The sequence below is a fragment of the Heteronotia binoei genome, chromosome 6 (genome assembly GCF_032191835.1).
Source record: "Heteronotia binoei isolate CCM8104 ecotype False Entrance Well chromosome 6, APGP_CSIRO_Hbin_v1, whole genome shotgun sequence".
Lineage (NCBI taxonomy): Eukaryota > Metazoa > Chordata > Lepidosauria > Squamata > Gekkonidae > Heteronotia > Heteronotia binoei.
Window position 1 is genome coordinate 104409022 of NC_083228.1, and position 24056 is coordinate 104433077.

The following is a 24056-nucleotide window of genomic DNA, read 5'->3' on the forward strand; positions in this document are numbered from 1 at the left end:
AATGTTTGAATTTAAATGTATTAATTTGTTCCGATTTTATTGTTTTATTATTTGTTGTAAGCCGCCCTGAGCCACTTGTGGGAAGGGCGGGATATAAGTTACGGAATAAATAAATAAATAAATACTATTATTTACATATCCGCTTTCCACAACTGACATGGCCTGAGGTGATGTCCGCCCTCGGCCCCCCGGGCAGCCTCTGTGCCTGTGGCGTCGGTCCCACCAAACGTCATGTGTGTCGTCACGCTTTACCTGGGCGCGCACAACCCGCAAAGCCGGGGATACACGGGAGATGCGTCGTAGCCTGCTGGTCGGATGTGCCTTAGGAGGTTCCAGCAGCTGTTTCCAGCAGGGCTCCCTCGCAAGTGGTGGCCATCTTGCGGAAGTGACATCACCGGAAGTGACATCATATCCTGTTTCTGGCGGCATGCACACACATAGGGGGGCCCACATAAATCATGGGCCCCAGGCCCCCAAAGCCCTAGCTACGCCCCTGCTTGGTAAAACACATTGTTTTGCTAACATTTGACATATCCAGTGTTTTTGTGCATAGTTCTTATTTACTTTGATTTATTCAAATATCTTATCCTCATTTTCTTTTCCAGCATAATTTGTAACAAGTTGTTGAACTCTCTTTGTTAATTCAGTTAGTTTACACCACAATATGCACCCTTATCTCAACCAATTCCACACATGTCCAGACCACAGGAAATATTTGAAAATCTCAATATTCCTACAGGGATTAGTCTTCAATATAAACATATGGCAAGCTATTAAAACAGGGTACCCCTAAAGTGCACTGATGAATGGTTTGGAGGAACATGAAAGCTTTTGTGCTGCTTTGTGTCATTGTGTTGGCTCCAGGGGTGGAATTCTAGCAGGAGCTCCTTTGCATATTAGGCCACACACTCCTGATGTAGCCAATCCTCCAAGACCTTACAAAAAAGAGCCTTGTAAGCTCTTAGAGGATTGGCTACATCAGGCATGTGTGGCCTAATATGCAAAGGAGCTCCTGCTAGAATTCCACCCCGGTTGGTCCTAATAAAAGGTAATATATTGGCTGTGTTCTTGGCTTTTTGAACCAGCCCAGCTGATCAACTTGGCAGATGATCGGGTTAGGTGTGTGACATCTTGAACTAATGGAATTAGCAGCAGAGTGTAAATATGAAAATGCAACATGAAACCATGACTACTTAATTTGGCTTCACTTTGCAGCATCACAAATTTATCTCCTGATGGCTCAACAGAACATGTGATTTGAGCTGAGGACTCATAGCATGCATAAGAAGAAGAAGAAGATATTGGATTTATATCCCGCCCTCCACTCCGAAGAGTCTCAGAGCGGCTCGCAATCTCCTTTATCTTCCTCCCCCACAACAGACACCCTGTGAGGTGGGTGGGGCTGGAGAGGGCTCTCACAGCAGCTGCACTTTCAAGGACAACCTCTGCGAGAGCTATGGCTGACCCAAGGCCATTCCAGCAGGTGCAAGTGGAGGAGCGGGGAATCAAACCCGATTCTCCCAAATAAGAGTCCGCACACTTAACCACTACACCAAACTGGCTCTTGTTCCCAAGTCTGCAGAGGCTGTTTTTGCTTGTGAGCATGGCATGTAAAGAGGAGGGGCTTTGGCCTTCCCTTCCACACTGTTTTCTCAAGCATAAATGGCCATGTGGGGAGGTATTGGCCCTTAGTCCGCCTTGCCTAGGTCAGCACCATCTATTCTGACTCACAATAGTTCAATGAGGGCTCAGACAGAAATCATTACCAGTTGTGAGAGCCTTTTAATTGGAAATGGAAGATATCTTTTGCAAAGGAAACATGCTCCACTACTGAACCATGGCCTTTCCTAAATCAAAGCCAGAACCTTTCTGCTAAGAAATTTTCTAATCCACATTATAGACATTATTAGAAGCAGACAGCAGGATTGATCACAATTTACTCTGCCAGAGAGAAGTCTAAGAATGGCAATATCCAGGTCTCTCCCTCAAAGGAAACAAGAAATAACTTAAGCAGAAGAACTGTCTTCCTTGACCCACGAGCTGTGCATAAAAATTAATCACTCAGCACTCTCCTAGTCATATTGCTTATTACAAGTGAAGTGATTCACCGGCCATGTCTGCTTACCTATCTGGTGTTTCTAAAAGTTATTTTTAACTGTTCACTAAATAATGCATGAGGAACAATTTCCCCTTTGCCCCCATTATGGTGTGAAGCATCTCACTCACAGACACCCACCATGGGGGCTACAGAGTGCTTGTGCGAATAAAACTGTGCAAAACTGACCATATCTGAGTGAAAGCGTCTTAACTCAGGTACAGTTTCAACAAAAAGTGGGATGTTTTTCTGAAAAAGGACATTTTGGCTGGTGAAACTCAAGGACAGTAGAAATGCAAATATGTCTGTTCTCTGTAATGGCAGCAATTATGGCTTTGCTAGATTCTCACACAGGAATTAAAAACAAGTCAGAAGGGAACTGACATTTCTACAAATGTTTTCCATTCCCTCCTATTGTGAGGACTGGACAAGGTACTCATGAATGCTCTGCAAAGATGGCATCTTAAAAGAATATATTGAATTAAATGACAGCAACAGACTTTCCTTGCATTCCAGTTCTAAAGTGTTCTCTTGTGGCTGATGTAAAAGAGAAAAAAAAAACATGTAGTAAAAGCAAAAGACTTAGTACTGAGGAATAAAGCATATCCTTCATTACACAAATATATTCAGTTTTGTTTTCCTATAATTTATTCACAAAATCATAATGAGCCAAATATTTTTGGTAGGGACAATATTAGGAGGTTGGCTCCCTTTGAATTTTGCATGAATTTAAACCCAAATAATGTGTTTGATTGAAATACAAATAAAAAGGAAAGTAGGTGCCAGGCAAGACTAAAGTGGGAGGGCCATTCCAAAGGCAAGGTGCCAGCACACAAAATAGTGTCTCTAGTCATTACCCAGCTCTCTAGAAGCAGGTCTTGAGAGCCATACTTTAACTGGTGGGCTAGATACTGTAGGAGGAGGTGACCCTTCAGGTACCCTGCCCCCAAGCCACTTAGGGCCTTAAAGGTAATAACCATCACTTTCTATGCTTCCCAACCCTTCCACCCTGGCGGGGGACCTCAGGATTTCCACCCTCTTCCCCCGCTCCCCAAAAAAACGAAAGCGGGGGGCGGGGGAAACGGCGCCAGGGAGCATGGCGAACTGCCCCATCCCGGAGCGGGCGAGGCCGCCACGCCGCTGCCGCCCCCTCCCCACCCACTGCAGCTGCTCCTCCGAGATGGGCCCAGGCTGAGCCCATCTCGGAGGAGCAGCCAAGAGGCGGCAGCAGCGCAGGCAAAACCAGAGAAGGAAAGGGTGGAGGCAGGCCAGGAGCATGGCGACCTGTGAATCCGGGCGCTTCTAGGACCCGGACTCGTGGCTCGCCACACCCCCGGTCTGCCTCCACCCCCCACGATTCCACCCCAGAGGCGGAGCGGAGCAGGCGAGGCCGCCGTGCCGCCCCCCCCCCGCCCCCCCGCAGCTGCTCCTCCGAGATGGGCTCAACCTGAGCCCATCTCGGAGGAGCAGCCACGGCAAGCGGAGAAGAGGCGGTAGCCGCGCAGCGGCGTCGCCCGCTCCGAGACAGGGCAGCTTGCCACGCTCCCCAGCGCCATTTCCCCCCTCCCCCCTAGCTCCACCCCAGTGTCTCCTGGCTCCACCCCCAAAGTCCCCAGATATTTCTGGGATTGGACTTGGCAACCCCATCACTTTCAATTGGGAACACATAGGTAGCCAGTGCAAATCCTTCAGCTCAGGGGTAATATGATCCTGTAACCAACCCCTGTGAGTAGCCTGGCTACTGCATTTTGGACCAATTGAAGTTTCCAAGCTATTTTCAAAGGCAGCCCCACAAAGAACACATTAAAGTTATCTTACTTGGAAATTATCAGAGCATGGAGCACTGTGACCAGATCATGCTTTTCAAGGAATGGCCACAGCTTTTGAACCAGCCACAAATGAAACTTGAGCTTCCAGCTGTAGACTAGGATCTTAGCAGCATCCCCAAGCTATAAATCTTCTCCTTCAGACTGAGTGAAACTCCCTTCAGGACAGAGCTCGGTGGCACCTCACACCAAATCTCCAGATGACCTGTTCCAGCAGTTTCATGTCCCCTAGGCCCCAGGGCCCTGATTGATCAATTGTAACTGTGTCTGTTGAGGCATAAACTATGGTTGCTGAATTTCTGGATGTTTTAATGTGAAATTTTAATTTGGTGCTTTATTGTTGTACATATATTATGGCACCCGCCCTGAGCCTGCTTGCGTGATATAAATTCAACAATCAAATAAAGAAATGCATGTAGCTGTTAAATAGCATGGGGAATAAGGTCGAACCTTGTGGGATCCCGTACAATGTTGTACATCACCCAGAGCCCTGCAGTAGCAGGACTTGGGCAATTCAGAAATGTAATATGTAATAATAGTAGCATAAATGCCATGGAGCTGAGCAACAGTCCTCAAAAGCATCACTTTCTAGAATTGCCTGGTCAAGTTAGGAATTGGTTGGTCAAATAAGACTACCTGTTTGAAGCACTGGTGTAGAGTTGCTAACCCTGGGTTGTGAAATTCCTGAATATTTGGAGATGGAGCCTGGGAGGGGAGGGCTTGAGAAGGGAAATGACCTCAGTGGGGTATAATGCTATGGAGTCCACACTCCAAGCAGCCATTTCCCTGATGGGGACTGATTACAGCTGGAGATCAACTGTAATTCCAGGATGTCTCCTGGCCCCACTCAGAGGTCCTATGACTTGTGGTCTGCTGAGGTGTACTCTCTTTTGTAAACTTTATTGGTATCATTATTGTATTTTGTAAGCCACTTGAAGTCTCAAGTGTAGAGAGAAAATCAGGATAAAAATACCTAAAATAAATAAGTTTTACTAATAGTAGTTTAACTGGTTTATTTGATTATGTTATTAAAGTGAATGGAAGAGACCAGGATTTTTCTGCCCAGCTTGCTAGGATGCCAGCTATAAGATGTCAGAAATAAAGAGAACATTTGGCATCCATCCTTCAGGACTGAGTAGCTCATTATAATTCATGGAAACAGGCAAACATAAAGTGACGATTCCAGACAGGAAGCCTGCCATCAAAGGTGTGTTTTTCTGAAGAATGAGGCCTTACCAAGAGACATTCTCTTCTCATTGAGGAATGAGGAATGTAAACTATGGTTCCAAACACATCATAGTTATAAACACAGCTAGTGGGCTTTCTCTTGATTAGAATTTTACACTGCTCTATACAGCTTGTGTCAGAAAGAGCTATGGCCTCATAGATGTTTCTTTCAGGTTAGACAGATAAATGAGCCTTCCCTCCTCAGAGAATATTGTTTCTTACAGAGAACCAAATATCCAAGAGCCCTACAGTATACAGAGCCGTGTGTGCAATTCATGATCAGTTGAAGACTTTATATGTTTATCGTGACAGCATTAGCTGAAAAGTTTCATAAGTGAAAAACCGGGTTTTCTTTTCTGAATAACCTTTTTTTATCCTTTCCAGAAATTTTAATCCATTTTAGTCATGTGAGCATCATATGACCTAAACGGATTAAACATATGAGTGGTGACTCATATATTGCAAAGTGCATATGGTGCAAAAGGGGTTGCCACAAGGACTTTGAAATGTCCCATTTTAGATTGGGGCCCAGTTCACACTGGGACCACGGCATGTGGTCTTAAGTCATCCCCTCATTCTGTTTTCCTCTCTCTCTCTTTCATTTGACTGTTTTGGGAAACTTGTGTCAGCTATTCTAATGGTTACATCTAAGTATGGTGGAATGCGTTGCCGGAGGAGGTTAGGGTCCTGTGAGAGCTTTCACAGTTCCGCAGGGCCTGCAAAATGGCACTCTTCCGCCAGGCATTTACATGATGGTAACATCTGCAGCAATGGGACTGGCCCATAAGATCACCATCAATGGCCTACCTCACCACACTATGGCGATTCTGAGACCTCTGAGTACAACTAACCACCAGAATTTAATTGCTGCCTGAAATCATGATAGTAGCACATGCAAATGTTTTAAAATTGTTTTTATGTCTTATGTTTTTATTGTTGTTTATTTTATTGGTCAGACTAATGTGCTTGTGTTGACCCTGTCGGTGTATTGCGTCCTCCTTCCACAGCATGACAGGAGCAACAAAGAAGCAGGTGGATCTATCTGACAAGTCAGGTCAGAGTAACCTTGTCAGCAAGCCGGTTCTGGCTAGACTATAACTAAGGGAAAGTACCTGCTGAAGTCAGCAAGTATATGGACTGCCGTGATTGGCTGACTTGTATATATTAGGATTGCAGTGCCAACCTGTAGTTCTCTCACTCGAGAGTTGGATGCTGGTGGAGCACTTTGTCGCTCAGATCTATGATTATCACCACACTAGTTACACTGTATATATATTGTAAATACACTGTTTTGATACTAGGTGCTGGTGTGTGGCTCACCTTCTTTCCAGAATATACTCTTGTACAGTTCTCTATTCCTCCCTCTGCACACACACGCGCCTATAGACCCTTGGTCCATGAGTTGTCCTGAGCCTGCCTTCGGCGGGAAGGGCAGGATATTAAATAAATAAATAAACAAACAAACAAACAAACAAATAAATAAATAAATAAAATTCTCAATGGGCAAATAGTGGCTCCCTTGGGAAGTCTCCGGTTGGGAAAATAGTGTGTGTGTCTGTATCTGTCCATGAGCTAAAGCTGTCCATTTGCTATGGTCCCAGTCCATATAGGACTTCCTGAAAATTTAGTTGCAAGCATGGAATTCCAGGCACATGTCAATTGACAGTCCACATGTCCATCACATAGAGTTTGTAATGAGTTAATTGGTCAAAAGAGGGAGAAATATTTTTTCAGATACCAGTTTCACTGGTTTCTGCGTGTAGCTTATGAACAATGCCCTGGCTCAGATCACTGACCTCAGCCTCATTCTCAGCAACCACATTGATAAGAGTTGGTTGGTGAGAGTCATTTGGAGCAATGCCTCATTACTCCAGTGCCACCACAGCCTTTTGGGCTGTTTAGATCTGATTATATCTATATGTTGCTTTTCTGCCAATATGACTCAGACTGCAATAGATAGGTAAGGTAAGGATAGGTAAGGAGGGGGAGGAAAGAGGAAAATAAGTAAATTGAAGAACCAGGTTTTTTTCATAATGTTATATAATGGTTACATCACAGCCTAGAGAAATGGCCACTGAGGAGAGGAGAATCATAGAGTTTGAAGGGACCTCAAGGGTCATCTAGTCCAACCCCCTGCACAATGAAGGAAATTCACAAGTATCTCCCCCACACACACACCCAGAAGATGGCAAAAAAGAAAAGAAAAGAGAAAAAAGAACACTTTAGGATTCCTGGCCAAACAGGCCTGGGGTGCAGCCAGACGTACCATTAGTGGTGATACAGCTCCGTCTCGCTGACGGATTAAATGTGTTCGTTCAGACATCCATATCTGGCAATCGAACGTCATCCAGGGTCATCCTGGCTTGCTAAGCCTCAATGGCGCATTAATTTGACAGTACATAAAGTCCGGTCCTTTTTCAAAAAAGCTGCACAAGATCGGCTTTTTCCTGTTTGGACAGCTCATGCGCAATACTGCCTCTCACCTTTTTTTTTTAAAAAAAAGCCCCAGCAGACATGCACATTGCCAGCTCATCCGGGAATCTGAGGTGACGCTTCTGCTTCTCCAATCAACACAGGATCGGAGGGGAGGGGGAAACGTTATCCCATTATTTAGAACAGGAAAAAAATCTCTTTTTTTCAATGTGGAGGATTTCTGGAAACTTCCCCCCCCCCCCTGAAGTAACGTTTGATTTCCAACCTCCAGTTGGGCGCATGTTCAATGAACCCCCCCCTCCCAGAAATCACCACCTGATCATGCATGCTCCAAGAAAAGAGCGTAATAGTATTGGATGTCTGAACGCTCAACAACAGATTGAGTCGCATTCTTGGATGCTCGTCTGAATGGCCCTGCATCGAATCAATATTCAGCTGTTCAAATTTGAGCGCTACACACACGCTTTTAATGTGAGGTGTGGCTGCACCCTTGGAGAAAAATTGCTGCCTGATCCCAAAGTGGTGAACAGCATTTTCCTGGGTGTGTAAGAAAGGCCCACAAGAACTGAACACTGATGCAACTCTTCCCGCCCTTCTTCTCATGATCTGCCTAATTCACAGAATCAGCATTGCTGTCAGATAGCCATCTACCCTCTGTTTAAAAACCTCCAAGGCTTCCTAAGGAAGCCTGTTCCACTGTGGTGCAACTCTAACTGTCAGAAAGTTCTTCCTAATGTTTAGCTGAAAACTCTTTTGATTTAATTTCAACCTGCAGGTTCTGATCCAACGTTCTAGGGCAACAGAAAATGCACCAAGCTCCATATGGCAGCCCTTCAAGTACTTTAAGATGGCTATCATATGGAGGTTGGTGCTTGGTCTTAGAAGAAGAGGCTGGTCTCAGCCCAGATGATGGAGAGGAGCTTTGTTGTCTCACCTCATCATCAATTTCTCTTTGAGCAGCACACCCACTTAAAAAAAAATCACACAAGAAAAGCTGTTGCTACTTTCAGAAGATTTTGCAGTAAGAAGGAATCAGAAGTAAGGAGATTGACCTGGCTTGGTAGAGGAGGAGCATTCAGGATGTTGAGCTGTGTTTTAAAAATACATTTAATGACTTAAAGCATTGCAGGGAATGCATTGCAGGGAATCCTAATCTCTTAGGATGTTACATCTGTAAGAGAGGATGGAAACCACATGTGTGAGAAGCATGCTGCTGCTGATATGTACAGTTGCTACTGTGTCTGAACCAAGCATTTTTTTTTTTTTTGCAAGAACAAAGAAGTATGGTACTAGAGTTTTCAAGGTTCTGGTTTGCATGTATGGAAGTTGTAAAAAGGTAAAGGTAGTCCCCTGTGCAAGCACCAGTCATTTTCGACTCTGGGGTGACATTGCTTTCACAACATTTTTACGGCAAACTTTTAATGGGGTGGTTTGCCATTGCCTTCCCCAGCCATCTACACTCCCCGCCCCCCAGCAAGCTGGGTACTCATTTTACCAACCTCGGAAGGATGGAAGGCTGAGTCAACCTGGAGCCGGCTACCTCAACCAGCTTCCACTGGGATCGAACTCAGGTCATGAGCAGAGGGTTCCAACTGCAGAACTGCAGCTTTACCACTCTGTGCCATGGGGCTCTTATGGAAGTTGTATGCACATGCAAATTAAACATGCTGCTATTTAGACAACATGGTGACCATACATATTGGGAGCAGTGGGCTCCTGATATGGGCAGTTGCTGTTCCCCAGTATGCATGGTTATAACATCTGAAAAGGCCTTCTTATGTGTACTTTTGTTCCTGCTGCCAGGTAGAGCAACTTCACTAGAACATCCTCTCCTGTTCAAATCTTATAAAAACATCTCTGAATATTTGGGAAACAAAACTGTTTGGGGCTAGAAAGCTGCAAGGTGCATGTCTGCCAGTGTTATGCACCTTGGCAGACAGACATCATCTGCACCTTCAGGTAGCAAAAGGTAGACTCTGAAGTTGTTTAAGGAATGCATTCTTCAGAGCTACTGATAACACTTCAGGGAGAGTAAGACTCAGAGGGCCAGATGTTTATATGGCCTTACCTGTTCCTACAGAATTTGGCAGCTGCTGTAGATACCTTGTGGGGGGAAAAACATATGAAGGCAAAACATCAAATGTTAGTATGCAGTTCTCTTAAAGCCAAAGAAGGTTTTGTGGCTAGGGCTGGTTCTCTCTTGAAAAACACAAATACACTCTTGGGAGACACATATGTGACTATGGCTAGTGATCGCCATAAAAACTTCCACTGATAAGAAATAGGTATTAGTCACCACCTTATCCTGTGATTTGTTACTGGCTGTGTGCTCTTGTATATTGCATTTGTGTATTTTGTCCCACTGTGTTATATTGCTTTAATAGGAAGCTTTGTTGCTAGACAAATGTTATCGTATTTTGTAATCTGCTTGCCACTTGACTGAATAGCTTTGTTTTACTAGGAATCTTTGCTGTTAGATTCAAATGTCATCATATAACGGTTATCATATTGTGTAATTGGATTACTGATTGACTAGACATGTCTAGCATACTTGTAATCTCCCTTGAGTCCCAGTACGAAATAAAGAATGTAAATGAAAATAAATAAATAAAAATTAAACAAATTATTGAGAAGATGCCTCTTTCATGAGGTACAAACCTTTATGCAATTTGTTTGGACAAAAGCCTTTTGTTGCCCTTCTCATTCCACAAACCCACTTCTTCCTTCATCCTCAATATGGATTCTTTGCATATTAGACTACACACCCTTGATATGGCCAATTCTTTTGGAGCTTACAGTAGGCCCTGTACTAAGAGCCCTGTAAGCTCTTGGAGGATTGGCTACATTAGGGGTGTGTGTACCTAGTATGCAAAGGAGTTCCTGCTACAAAAAAAGCCCTGCATAAATGTATTTCTTATTTCCGGGAGTAAAAACTGCATGTTTACAGTTATGGATAGGTGTCCTGAACAGAGGACAGAAGTTTCCAAACCATGGGAATTTGAGCAGAAGATACTGTCCTATTTCAAAGAATGGGAGGAATGCAGTGTAGCTTGGTGTGTTGAATATCCCAAATCAGTGGCATAATCAGGGCTTTTTTGTAGCAGGAACTCCTTTAAGAACATAAGAGAAGCCATGTTGGATCAGGCCAATGGCCCATCCAGTCTAACACTCTGTATCACACAGTAGCCAAAAAAATTATATACATACACATTGTGGCTAATAGCCACTGTTGGACATCTGCTCCATATTTTTTTTTTTATCTAACCCCCTCTTGAAGCTGGCTATGCTTGTAGCCGCCACCACCTCCTGTGGCAGTGAATTCCACATGTTAATCACTCTTTGGGTGAAGAAGTACTTCCTTTTATCCGTCTTAACCCGACTGCTCAGCAATTTCATCGAATGCCCACGAGTTCTTGTATTGTGAGAAAGGGAGAAAAGTACTTCTGGGCTTAAACAATTTTTATTGATCATATGGTAATAATTTCCATTAATAACATCTTTTCATCTATCCCATATGCTTCTTTCTAATCACCCCTCCCCCCGTTACTTGACTCCCGCTAGTGTTATTTACTCAAAATACTAACATTAAAAGGTACCCTTAATTCCTAAGAACTAAAATTAATATTCTTCTTTCTTCTAAAGTTTAATCATTATCAAAAATTGTCCAATGTCCTTTTACTTTCCACTTGTCTTCTACCTAACTTCTAAATTTTTCCATTCCCTTTTAAAAGCTTCTAAATCATAGTCTCTTAAAGTTCTTGTTAATTTGTCCATCTCACTCCATGTCATAACTTTTACAATCCAATTTTTTCTGATATTTTGTCTTGCTTCAATAACTGCGCATATAGTGTCCTAGCAGCTGAAAGCAAGTACCAAATTATAGTTCTATCTTCTTTTGGAAATTTTTCCATTTGTAATCCCAACAGAAAAGTCTCTGCAGATTTCTTTAATTCATATCCCAAGATCCTAGAAATTTCTTGTTGGATCATCTGCCAATACTTTTTTGCGCTTTCACAAGTCCACCACATATGGTAGAAAGAACCTTCATGTTTTTTACATTTCCAACATCTGTCTGACATCTTGTTATTCATCTTTGCCAATATTTTAGGAGTCATATACCATCTATACATCATTTTAAAACAGTTCTCTTTAATACTCTGACATGTTGAAAGTTTCATAGAGTTCTTCCATAAATATTCCCATGTATCCATCTGTATTTCTTTATTTACATTTATTGCCCATTTAAGCATTTGAGATTTCACTACTTCATCTTCTGTAAACCATTTTAAAAGTAACTTATAGTTTTTGAAATTAATTTTTCATTATCTCCAAGCAAAACTTTTTCCATTTCTGTTTGCTCGTCTTTTGGAGAAAAGTACTTCTTTCTCTACTTTCTCCATCCCATGCATAATCTTGTAAACCTCTATCATGTCACCCCATAGTCAACGTTTTTCCAAGCTAAAGAGCCCCAAGCGTTTCAATCTTTCTTCATAGGGGAAGTGTTCCAATCCTTTAATCATTCTAGTTGCCCTTTTCTGGACTTTTTCCAATGCTATATCCTTTTTGAGGTGCGGTGACCAGAATTGTACACAGTATTCCAAATGAGACCACACCATCGATTTATACAGGTGCATTATGATACTGGCTGATTTGTTTTCAATTGCCTTCCTAATAATTCCCAGCATGGCGTTGGCCTTTTTTATTGCAATCGCACATTGTCTTGACATTTTCAGTGAGTTATCTACCACGACCCCAAGATCTCTCTCTTGGTCAGTCTCTGCCAGTTCACATCCCATCAACTTGTATTTGTAGCTGGGATTCTTGGCCCCAATGTGCATTACTTTGCACTTGGCCACAATGAACCTCATCTGCCACGTTGATGCCCACTCACCCAGCCTCAACAGATCCCTTTGGAGTGCCTCACAATCCTCTCTGGTTCTCACCACCCTGAGCAATTTAGTGTCATCTGCAAATTTGGCCACTTCACTGCTTACTCTCAACTCCAAATCATTTATGAACAAGTTAAAGAGCATGGAACCCAGTACTGAGCCCTGTGGCACCCCACTGTTTACCGTCCTCCACTGCGAAGACTGCCCATTTATACTCATTCTCTGCTTCCTATTAATTAGCCAGTTTTTGATCCACAAGAGGACCTGTCCTTTTACTCTGTGACTCTCAAGCTTACTAAGGAGCCTTTAATGAGGAACTTTATCAAAAGCTTTCTGGAAGTCAAGGTAAACAACATCTATAGGGTCTCCTTTGTCCACATGTTTATTCACCCCCTCAAAGAAATGTAACAGGTTAGTGAGGCAAGATCTTCCATTACAGAACCCATGCTGAGTCTTCCTCAATAACTTGTGTTCATCAATGTGCCTACTCATTCTGTCCTTGATAATGGTTTCTACCAACTTTCCCAGTATTGAAGTCAGACTGACTTCTTTCTCAACAGGAAACATTTCTGCAATTAGTTTCTGAAGATAAGAAACATAATTTCCCGGATCTCCTCTGGAACTCTTTTTAAAGATGGGGGTGACATTTGCTACCTTCCAGTCCTCAGAAACGGAGGCAGATTTCAATGAAAGATTACAGATTTTTGTCAGAAGATCCACAAGTTCAACTTTGAGTTCTTTCAGACCTCTTGGATGTATGCCGTTTGGACCTGGCGACTTATTCGTTTTTAATTTGTCTATCAGTTGTAGGACCTCCTCTCTTGTCACTTCAATCTGACTCAGGTCTTTCAACACTCCTTCCAAAATATGTGGTTCTGGAGCAGGCAAACACTTCTCATCTTCCACAGTGAAGACGGACGCAAAAAATGCAAACAGCTTCTCAGCCATTTCCCTATCCTCCTTCAGTAATCCTTTTACCCCTTGGTCATCCAAGGGCCCCACTGCCTCCCTGGCTGGTTTCCTGCTTCTAATATATTTGAAGAAATTTTTATTGTTGGTCTTTATGTTTTTTGCAATATGCTCCTCATAGTCCCTTTTTGCCTGCCTGATCACAGTCTTGCATTTGATTTGCCACAGCCTGTGTTCCCTTTTATTAATCTCACTTGGACTAGCTTTCCACCGCTTAAAGGAGTCCTTCTTACCTTTTACAGCTTCCATTACTTTGTTTGTTAACCATGCAGGCCTTCTCTTATACTTGTTTGTGCCTTTCCTAACTTGTGGTATATATTTTATCTGAGCTTCTAGGATTGTAGTTTTAAATAGCCTCCAAGCTTCCCCAAGGGTTTTGACTGTATTTACCTTTCCTTTCAGTTTCCTCTTCACATGCCTCCTCATCTCAGAGAATTTACCCCTTTTAAAGTTTAACGTGGTTGTGCTGGTCTTTTGGGGCAACTCTCTATTTATACAAATGTTGAAATCAATAACGTTATGGTGACTGCTCCCAAGCAGTGTGATCACTTTTACATCTCTCACCAAGTCTTGGGCATTACTTAGGACCAAATCCAGGATCGCCCCATCCCTGGTAGATTCTGTTACCATCTGCTCCATGGCACAGTCATTGAGAGCAGCTAGAAACTCAATCTCTTTCTCTCGACCTGAACACATATTGACCCAGTCAATCTGCAGGTAGTTAAAATCACCTATTACGACACAGTTTTTACGTTTAGCCGCTATCTTTAATCCTTCCATCATATTATAATCGACCTCTATCTTTTGATTTGGTGGGCGATAACAAACTCGCATAGTTAAATTTCCTTTTGGGCCCTCTATTTCAACCCAAAGCATTTCTAGAAGGGAATTTAATTCTTTGACCTCAGTCCTACTGGACTGTATACCCTCTCTGACATACAGAGCCACCCCACCTCCAACCCTTCCCTCCCTATCCTTCCGATATAACTTAAATCCGGCAATCACCATGTCCCACTGATTCTCCTCATTCCACCAAGTTTCTGAAATTCCCACAATGTCTATGTTTTTCCCCAACACTAAACATTCCAACTCACCAATTTTACTTTGAACACTTCTAGCATTTGTATACAAACATCTATAATTTCCCAGGCAAGTTAGGCTCACAACCTTCCTCCTGCCACCTCGAGACTTTCGCAGACACTCCATACTGTTTGTCACCATCTCAGTGGACAACTCTGATCCATTACATATTAGGACACCACTACCCCAATGTAGCCAATTCTCCTGGAGCTTACAGTAGGCTCTGTACTAAGAGTCCTGTAAGCTCTTGAAGGATTGGCTATAAAATGTACCAGCTTCAAAGCATGAGGACGCCCAAGAGATAGTGAGTTCATCTCTTTATTCAGTGATTCAGCATAGTGAGATCAGAACAGAACTGTCTGGCAGGACCAACGGCCCTGCTTATATGCATGCAAACCTCCTCACCCCAAAACCCCCATTACCATAATCCCATTACACACAAAAATAGGTTAATAGCTGGCCTAACGATCCCTGATGGGCCTCCTTCCTGAATCCAGGTGGTTATTGTTTTAGGGTCTCAAGCTCAGCCAAGTCTGTGCTGGCCCTAAGGCTGAGAGGAGTGAAATAATGAAATGAGCTGAAACAGGAGGAACCAAATGTAATGTCTTAGTGATTGTTAAGGTGCAAGGAGCAGAACCGGGTACAAACATTTAGTAACCATAGCACAGGGGTAGTAGCCATTGTTAAAACGCAGAAACCGAAAAGAAATAACACGGCTGAACAAGCCATGGCAACAGTAAAGATTAATAGCAATCGAGATTAATAAGCAGCAAGTACGCAGGCGTAATCAAGTAATGAATATTAACTGACACACCCCACCTCGGGGAAAGGTAAATTTAAATGCACATGCAATGTATGTAACGGGAGGGGTACATATCAAGGAGGGGGTGAAGTAGGCGTGCCGGGTAGCCTGTACCCTCTAAGTACCTCAGCCTATGGGGAAAGGAGGAGGGACTCATCGGCCGGGAGTAAAGGATAAAATGGCATGTATGGAACTAATCAGGGAGCTCGTTGAAAAGCGACTCCCCTCTTTCTTGATATCAATAAAGTTGTATACTTCAAAGGAGACTCCCGACTGACAGCTCTTTTTCTTTGCATCTCCTGGAGGGGCCAGGGGAGGCAGCCAAATTGTCTCTAACAATTGGGGGCTCTCGTCCGGGATCACGTGACCTGTCACCAGCCCACTCAGCGAACTCCAATTGGGAAGGTGCACCTCGTGAGTATTTCACGACCCATTGGATCTCCATTGGCTGGGATTGGAAACAGCTCAAGACCCGTGACACTGTAGATCGCAGTCAGTCGGTGACGCTCCAGGCAGGAGGGGCCTGCCAGGCAGGAGGGGCCTGCCAGAAAGACGAGCTCACACAAACTTGGAAATCGGGACGTCCCGTCTAGTTAAGGTAAGACCGCGGCAAATGGGAAATAGAAGTTCTCAGTTTAAAGAGGGTAACGGGGAGGCTTAGGGAGTCCCCCAGATACAGGCAGACAGTCATTTAGCACTGATGCTAAAGAAGCTAGAAGGATAGTCTTTGACTGTTTGAATAAGGAGAAGATGGTGAACTTCTCTGTTTTTGTGTGGCCAAAGTATAAGTTGCGGGGACTTATCTGGCCTCCCTTTGGTAGCTTTGATGAAACAGTGAGACAGCTGTTAAACATTTATATTAATGAAAGGAGGCCTTGAAATGAGGAATCCAGTTATGTGGGGGCATGGATGCCTCAACCAGGATCACTGGTCTGCATGATGAAATTTAAAAGGGAAAAACAAAAAGAAATGGTTGCTTTTAGTGTGGCCACACCAAAGGGAACTCTCTTGGCTAAAGTCTCTTGGGGAGGGACGGTGGCTCAGTGGTAGAGCATCTGCTTGGAAGCAGAAGGTCCCAGGTTCAATCCCTGGCATCTCCAAAAAAGGGTCCAGGCAAATAGGTGTGAAAAGCCTCAGCTTGAAACCCTGGAGAGCCACTGCCAGTATGAGTAGACAATACTGACTTTGATGGACCAAGGGTCTGATTCAGTATAAGGCAGCTTCATATGTTCATGTTCAAGTCTGGATACCAGTCTCCAGGTGTAGCCAGGAGACATCCTGCAATTTCTCTAGATTGCAGCTGCATTCTTAAAGTATTCCAGGAACTTCAACCTGGACATGGTTATTGGGTGATCTTTGTCAGATAATCCTCTTGTAGTAAAGAAATGAGTGTTGGGAAACAGAGAGGGGAGAGAACTGGTCAACCCCCCCCCCCACTCTGTTGGAATATTTTTTTCCTTTTCCTTTCTTTTCCCTTCTTTTGTTCTTGTTAGTATTTGGTATTTGTAAAGAAGTGACATATCTTTACACTTAGTGAAAAGTGTAAGTTCTGTCTTGCATAAGTAAACTACTTTGGAAATGTTGTTGGAACATTATAAAGAAATACATTATAAAGAGAGTGCTGTCTGTATAGTCAGAGATTAAAAGTGTTTGGAAAGTAGTAAAGTGTTAAAATAAAGTTTGCTTTCATGGTTGGAGTTTAGCAGGATAACTGTGGCATAGAAGGTTAAAATAGCTGAAAGTGTTAGGAAGGATTTCTTTCTTTTAAAGTGATGATAAGAGTTAAGAGTTTACTTTGGTGTACATATTTTGAGTAACTAAAACAGATTCAGTTGCTTTCCTTGTAAATTGTTTGGCAAAACCTTTTATAGACCAAACTTTGAGCCTTTCTCCTGCCAGGAGACTGGCATCCTCCAAGTCCTAGCCCCTCCTTTTGGAATGTTAGGAAACAATACAATATGTAGCCAAGATGGAGAAAGCAGGTTCTTTCTCCAAGGATTTTTTTCCTTGCTGAACAGAGGTTTGCCTTAAAACAAAGCAGAGTTAAGTATTCAGAATGAATGTAAGATGAGAGGTTTTATTTTAAAGTAAAAGGACAGTTGTAGATAAATTAATTTTAAGCATTTACAGCTTTTAAACCTGGTTTTTATTAATGTTCTGTAAATAAACAAGGAAGTTGTTGAAGCACAATTAGTGGGAGAAGAAAGTGCAATGTTTATGTCATTGGTTATAAAGAACATGATGCTTTAACCCTAAAAGGGTGAGGGCCAATGTTCCCTTTAAGATGAGTTGGCATGGGCAGGCTCATGGATTTCTAGCCTTCAGCTCACACTTTTTGTAAAAGTAGTCCCAGAGCACAACTGCCAGTACTCGGCAGCTTAAAAGGAACATTGGTAGGGTTAAAATTATGCACTATTAAAAAAAAATGCACTATTATATCAGAAGTTGTGGAATAAAAAGTGAGATATCTGAATTGGACCCCCAGAGGAAATAACATTATCTTAAGCGGACTCAAAGTTTTAATGGCAACCTTGTGTGCTGCCTAGAGAAATAACTTTTGTAGAGAAATACTTTTAATAGTAGTTTATAAGCAATAAAACAGAATAATGCTAGTTATGAACAATTCCTGGATGAAATCCACAACTATTTTTTTTTTTACAATACCCCTGATAAAATTAATATCAGAAGAATTAAGGATTGGTGAAGCAAAGGGAACAGAACAGTTAATTATGTGTGTGCAGGTATCAGATTTAATTTTTGGATAAGGTTATAGAGAATAAGCTAACTAATATGGCAGTTAAAAAAAAAGCTAAAGAAGAAACAATAACAGGGTTTTGGGAAAAGTGGCATTATAAAGTTTAGTTAAACTTAAGGTATAATTTGTGTAAGAGACTGTAAAAGGAAAAACGGTGGCTCTCCAAGCCATTAATTAAATAAGTGTTAAGTGGTTGTACGAAGGGAAGTATCAGGGAGTTCAAGCCAAGATGGATATAGGAAATTTGTATGTTTAGGAAATTTTGGAAAAAACCTATATTGTGTGTGTGGTGTATAAAAGTGGATTGTACTGCCTTGAGGAGGAAGGCTATCAGTTACTCTACCTTGATATACCTACTTCTATTTATCAAAATGCTGCTAAAAAGTTTGCCTCAGTCGGGAATAACTGGCTGAGTTATTATGTGTTATTTGGATCAGCTACTGTCCGTGCTGTTTTCTTTCTTCAACAGAAAAGCCTTGCTGATGCGAACGCTGTCCCTACACCAACATGGACTGGGTGACTGGGTTTTAGTCAAGACTGGAAAGGAAAGGCCGTTGTCTCAGCAGTGGTTAGAACCTTGCCAGGTGACACTAACAACGTAAACAGCAGTTGGCACAGCAGAGAGTGGCTGGATGTATTACACATGGTGAAAGAGGCTCCAGCAGCAGTGAATTACATGGCTGATAAATAAAATTGTTGAACGGTAGCATAAAATCACAAACAAATAACTTTTAATTTAAGTTTTCTAAGTGTTAAATGGACTCTAAAAAGATTGTTTTATATAATTCATATCGTTTGATACATTATTAGAACTTTGGAGTAGGAGTAGGTTGCAAAAGGGAGATTGTGTAACACATATAAGGTTAAGGTTTACCAGAATGACAGGTGGCTGGACCCTATCATGTCGAAGATTGTATCTGATTTTACAAAAACTTCTGTTAATAATACTGATCTCTAAGGTCCAATGTCCTGGAACTGGAGGAAACACCTGATTCCGCCACGCTCATTATATGTTTCAGCAACATGGGAAAAGCTCTAGATTAATTTATGAGCGTCCCACATCAGTAGCAACGCTGAGTCTGCTACTTGGACTAATAAGTGAGCCCCCATTAGTAGTAGGGTCCTTACAAGCATTATCTCAACGATCAGAAAGCGAAATATTGTTTGTCTCCCCCTCAAATATAGGAAAAACCGGATTAAGGTGGTTTAGATACAGCAAGTTGACCCCAGGCTTATGTTTCTGTTGAATTCATAGTGGGGTATGGAACTCTATAGTGCCAGGCTTCAACCAGGCATGAGAAAGAATGAGCAAGCTGAGTAACTACAGCGCTTGCACAGACTACTTCTGGTTGTCAAAACCAAAAAATCATACATGGGGGAACAAAACTCTCCTGTGGGGCAAGACAACTTTGGGAGATATTTTTCCTGACATACCAATGTTCCAGGCTGATTATTCAGGTAAAGGTAGTATATGTTCAGGGATGAAAATAAAAGATCCCAACCTGTGGTTTTTCTTTGATAAGTGGGCCACTAATTATCATCCTGGGTACAGGAGAGGGGCATGTGTTGGGATAGGATTCTTAACATTCCTGGTGCAGGTGTTGCCCAAGCATTCCCGGGTAAAAAGGGAAGATCACCTCGGTCCCAGAGACGGACAGTTAGGAAGAAATTGCAAAGATGAAGTAATTGTGGGCCATCAGCTCTCAGATGATGCAGGCAGCCGCATAGGGGGAGGATTAATAACAGGTCTTTTAACATTAGGAGCCTATCCAGGAATAGTGGCACAAGAAAATCGTAAAAGCATAATAGGTCTGACCTGTAGACTAGAGAAAACGGTGAATGCAACAGGGAAGGTCATCAGAGAATTGCAAACTGAGATAGAAGAATTAAGTCAAATCCAGCTACAACATCGGATGGCCCTAGACTATTTGTTAGCACAGCAAGGAGGATTCTGTAAGGTGATAGGAACACAATGTCATGTGCAGTTTCATGATTTAAACAAAAGCATAGAAATGCACCTACAAGAAATGCAAACTACTTAAAAGGAAAACTATGAAGGAATACAAAGTCCCTGGAACTGGCTTACCTCCTGGTTACCAGGCTGGGGGTGGCTCAAGAGCATATTGCAGATCGGTATGATCATAGTAGTAATCAGCATCATCTGTTGTTGTTGTCTCCACTGCTTACCGGTGTGTAGCAGTGCTTGCAAGTCAGCAATAAAGAAGCATACCAAGAAGGGACAAGCTCAGCTGATGGTTGCAAAGTCTGAGAATGTTTCAGCTCAGGTAAAAACAAAAAGAGTAGGGATTGAGAGGAGTGAAATAATGAAATGAGCTGAAACAGGAGGAACCAAATGTAATGTCTTAGTGATTGTTAAGGTGCAAGGAGCAGAACCGGGTACAAACATTTAGTAACCATAGCACAGGGGTAGTAGCCATTGTTAAAACGCAGAAACCGAAAAGAAATAACACGGCTGAACAAGCCATGGCAACAGTAAAGATTAATAGCAATCGAGATTAATAAGCAGCAAGTACGCAGGCGTAATCAAGTAATGAATATTAACTGACACACCCCACCTCGGGGAAAGGTAAATTTAAATGCACATGCAATGTATGTAACGGGAGGGGTACATATCAAGGAGGGGGTGAAGTAGGCGTGCCGGGTAGCCTGTACCCTCTAAGTACCTCAGCCTATGGGGAAAGGAGGAGGGACTCATCGGCCGGGAGTAAAGGATAAAATGGCATGTATGGAACTAATCAGGGAGCTCGTTGAAAAGCGACTCCCCTCTTTCTTGATATCAATAAAGTTGTATACTTCAAAGGAGACTCCCGACTGACAGCTCTTTTTCTTTGCATCTCCTGGAGGGGCCAGGGGAGGCAGCCAAATTGTCTCTAACAAGGCCAAACTCCATTTCCAATATATAACAGGCTACATCAGGGGTGTGTGGCCTAATATGCAAAGGAATTCCTGCTACAAAAAAAGCCCTGGGCATAATAATAGCCCCATCCATTTCTGACGTAATAATAGCCTCATCCTTTTGTGTCAGGGGAGAAGTCTGTTGCCCATCCTTGTCATCCTAAAATGAAAGACTCCAAGATTTTGAATGGAAACATTGTTAACTCTAGACTCTACAAACTGGGTGGCATACCTTTGGATGCACTTAAATATGTGCCCTATCCTCAGCAAAGTGGTATTTATTTCTGGAGTTGCCTGCCCATCCACCCTGTATCTTAGCAATAAAATATTAGCTGGTCAACTCAGGAGTCTGGATGTCCTTACCCCCGTGAATCCTCACAGGTCATTCTCTTTTTTGTATAAAGTAATTCATTATAGTGTTGATTTATTGATGTACACGTAGTGTTGAAAATGTGTATGTTTTACAGAAAACCCCTTGGTGGAAACAAGCAAGCAAACAAGAAAGAGACGTAAAAATTACATGGGATTAATTTCCAGAAGGGAGAAGCAAAATAGAGTTGGAGGGCAAAACTGCAGAAAAGACAAATTCAGAAAAGACAAATTCAGAATAATCCTTTTCATGGAACTGAACTTGGCGCACATTGGTTTGGATCCTGCAAGCTTTTCCTCCAGAGAAACAGGGAGTAAAGGTCCCCTTTGATCACTAAAAAGACTATGCAGGGATCACAGGACTCACATGGGCAAAAGCCATGCAGATGGGAGTAGCAGTGCAAAAGAGAATGATCAATTTAAGCAGAAAAACTGGTACTCTCCAAGTCTCTGGATTCTGAGGTCTTCCATCAAGGCATTGAGCAGTTTTGGACTTGCTTAGCTTCATCAAGTTGCCCTCCCTTAGTTCACACCCAATTCCCATTCCATGGTAAAGGCTTAGAAACTCTAGATTCATCTGAAGCCCTGGGCTTTTCGTCAATCGTGAACCAGTCAAAACAGTAGCAGCAGCAGCAACCCAAATGCTTGCCAAATATATATATATCTGCAAAAAGTCTTTTTATGTCAAATGTCTAGCAACATAAAGGTCTCCCTCCCTATGAAACAGCTTTTCATCTGGGGGTGAGAAAAACAAAATCTCATACTGTTATAAATGCTAGAACAAAACAGCTGCTGCTTTGCATCCAATTGTGTATCATCAGTTGGCATTTTCTTGCGGAAAGATTCATTAGTAGTCACGATGTCAAGACTTATCCTGCCATATAACCTATGAGCAATAATATCTCTGCTGTCCGTAGCAGATCCTGTCCACAAGGTGTTTTAAAAAAAACTCATACAGTAACTGGTTAACATGGTACTTCCATCCCAGCATAGCAAATCTAAGGATTATTTAAGAATGCTAGCTTCAGATCTTCAAGCTTAGAAAATGTGGAAAGTTGTTGCATTGAATTCTAATACCAAGTACTATCCAAACTGTCAGAATTCAGTTAAGAATCCATTTTATCTTCATTAGGAAGAGAATAAGCCCTGTGCTCTTAGAGACTGTGGGTGTTTTCGCACTCACCTTCAGCCGGCGCCGCGACCCTCTTGACGACGGAGGATCTGTGCTGATTTCCCACACGAAGCGCTGGAGCAACCAGAAGAGCCGCCAATTTCCGGCGCGAAGCCCGCTCAAACGTAAATCGCCAGGAAGCAGGAAAACGCTTGAGCGGGCTTCGCGCCGGAAATTGGCGGCTCTTCTGGTTGCTCCAGCGCTTCGTGTGGGAAATCAGCACAGATCCTCCGTCGTCAAGAGGGTCGCGGCGCCGGCTGAAGGTGAGTGCGAAAACACCCTGTGCTTTCAATGAGTCAGTCCATCCACAGAGCAGACCCAAAAGGACCATTGTATCCTATAAAGAAGCACTCTGATCTTTCATGCTCCTCCTCCCACCACAAATGTGATTATGGAAATCTAGGTAGATTTTTAGTTAATGTAAAGTGTCATTGGCCAAGGTCTCTTTTAAAACTTGGCCTTGAATTGGCCATTCATGGAAGGAGCCCCTGACAGGATGCATCTGTGCTGTTTTTGTTTTGTTTTTAAATCTCACCTATCCTTCGGCTCTTACTATTAACTCTGAAATGAGGACAGAGCAGAGTTTCTTTCTCAAAGGGAAACATTTCTGCAATTAGTTTCTGAAGATAAGAAACACATCTAAAAATTTCATTTATATGCATGGATCTTCATATTTATATTTTATGGCAGGCAATTTTGCCACAAGCCTTCCAAACAACACCTCAGAAGAGAATGCTTAGATGAAAGAAAGATCAGAGCCTTCAGAATTTTGCATTTACATTATACTTTGGTGTTCAGAGCATTAGCTCTTCCTCTTTTTTCTTCCCTGAAGCACACTATACATCATGAAGGGTGACTCCCTCCTTCAAAGTAATTGATCTGCCTCTGGGCATCCTTGGCACCTCACCCTCTTTGCAACATTTGAAAGACCATCTGCTTTTCCATTATCTGCTCAGAAAATTATGCTCAATACTGAAGAGAGGGGAGGGGGAAGAGTACCCTTGTGACACGTGTTCTAGATAGATGATTGGGAGTGACACCAAAGAATTTAAAATTAAAATAGTAAAACATAATTTTGAATATATATGATAGAGATAATAACTTTTTTTAAAAAAATGGCACCAATCCCATAAGACAAAACAGAGTCAGCATAATGTAGGGATAGAGTGTTGAGTGAAGATTTAGGAGACTCACATTTGAATCTCCTTTGTGGCATGAAGCCACAGTGACTTTGGGCCAGTCACTCTCTTTCAGCCTAGCCAACATCCCAGGGTTGTTGCTAATAGGATAAAATAGAGCAGAAGGGAATGACAGTCCTCCTTATGAAGAATGCACTTTTTAGGTAGAGATCTTTAGGTAGAGATTTTTAGGTTTTAAAAAAATTATCTCTGGGCAGAGAACAGGCAGGAAGGGCAAAGTCCACTCAATGGCTTTCTAAACTCACCATAGCTAACTCTTAAGAAATGCTAATAGGTCCAGCTAAAGACAATAGGATGGTCTACTCTCTCCCCTCCTCCCCAAGCA

At 42.5% G+C, this 24056-nt stretch overlaps 1 protein-coding gene across 1 annotated transcript in view; it reads right to left on the reverse strand.

The window, feature by feature from the left end:
• SLC9A9 (solute carrier family 9 member A9) overlaps nucleotides 1–24056 on the reverse strand; it is a 464704-nt gene that overhangs the window by 379219 nt on the left and 61429 nt on the right. The window lies entirely within an intron of this gene.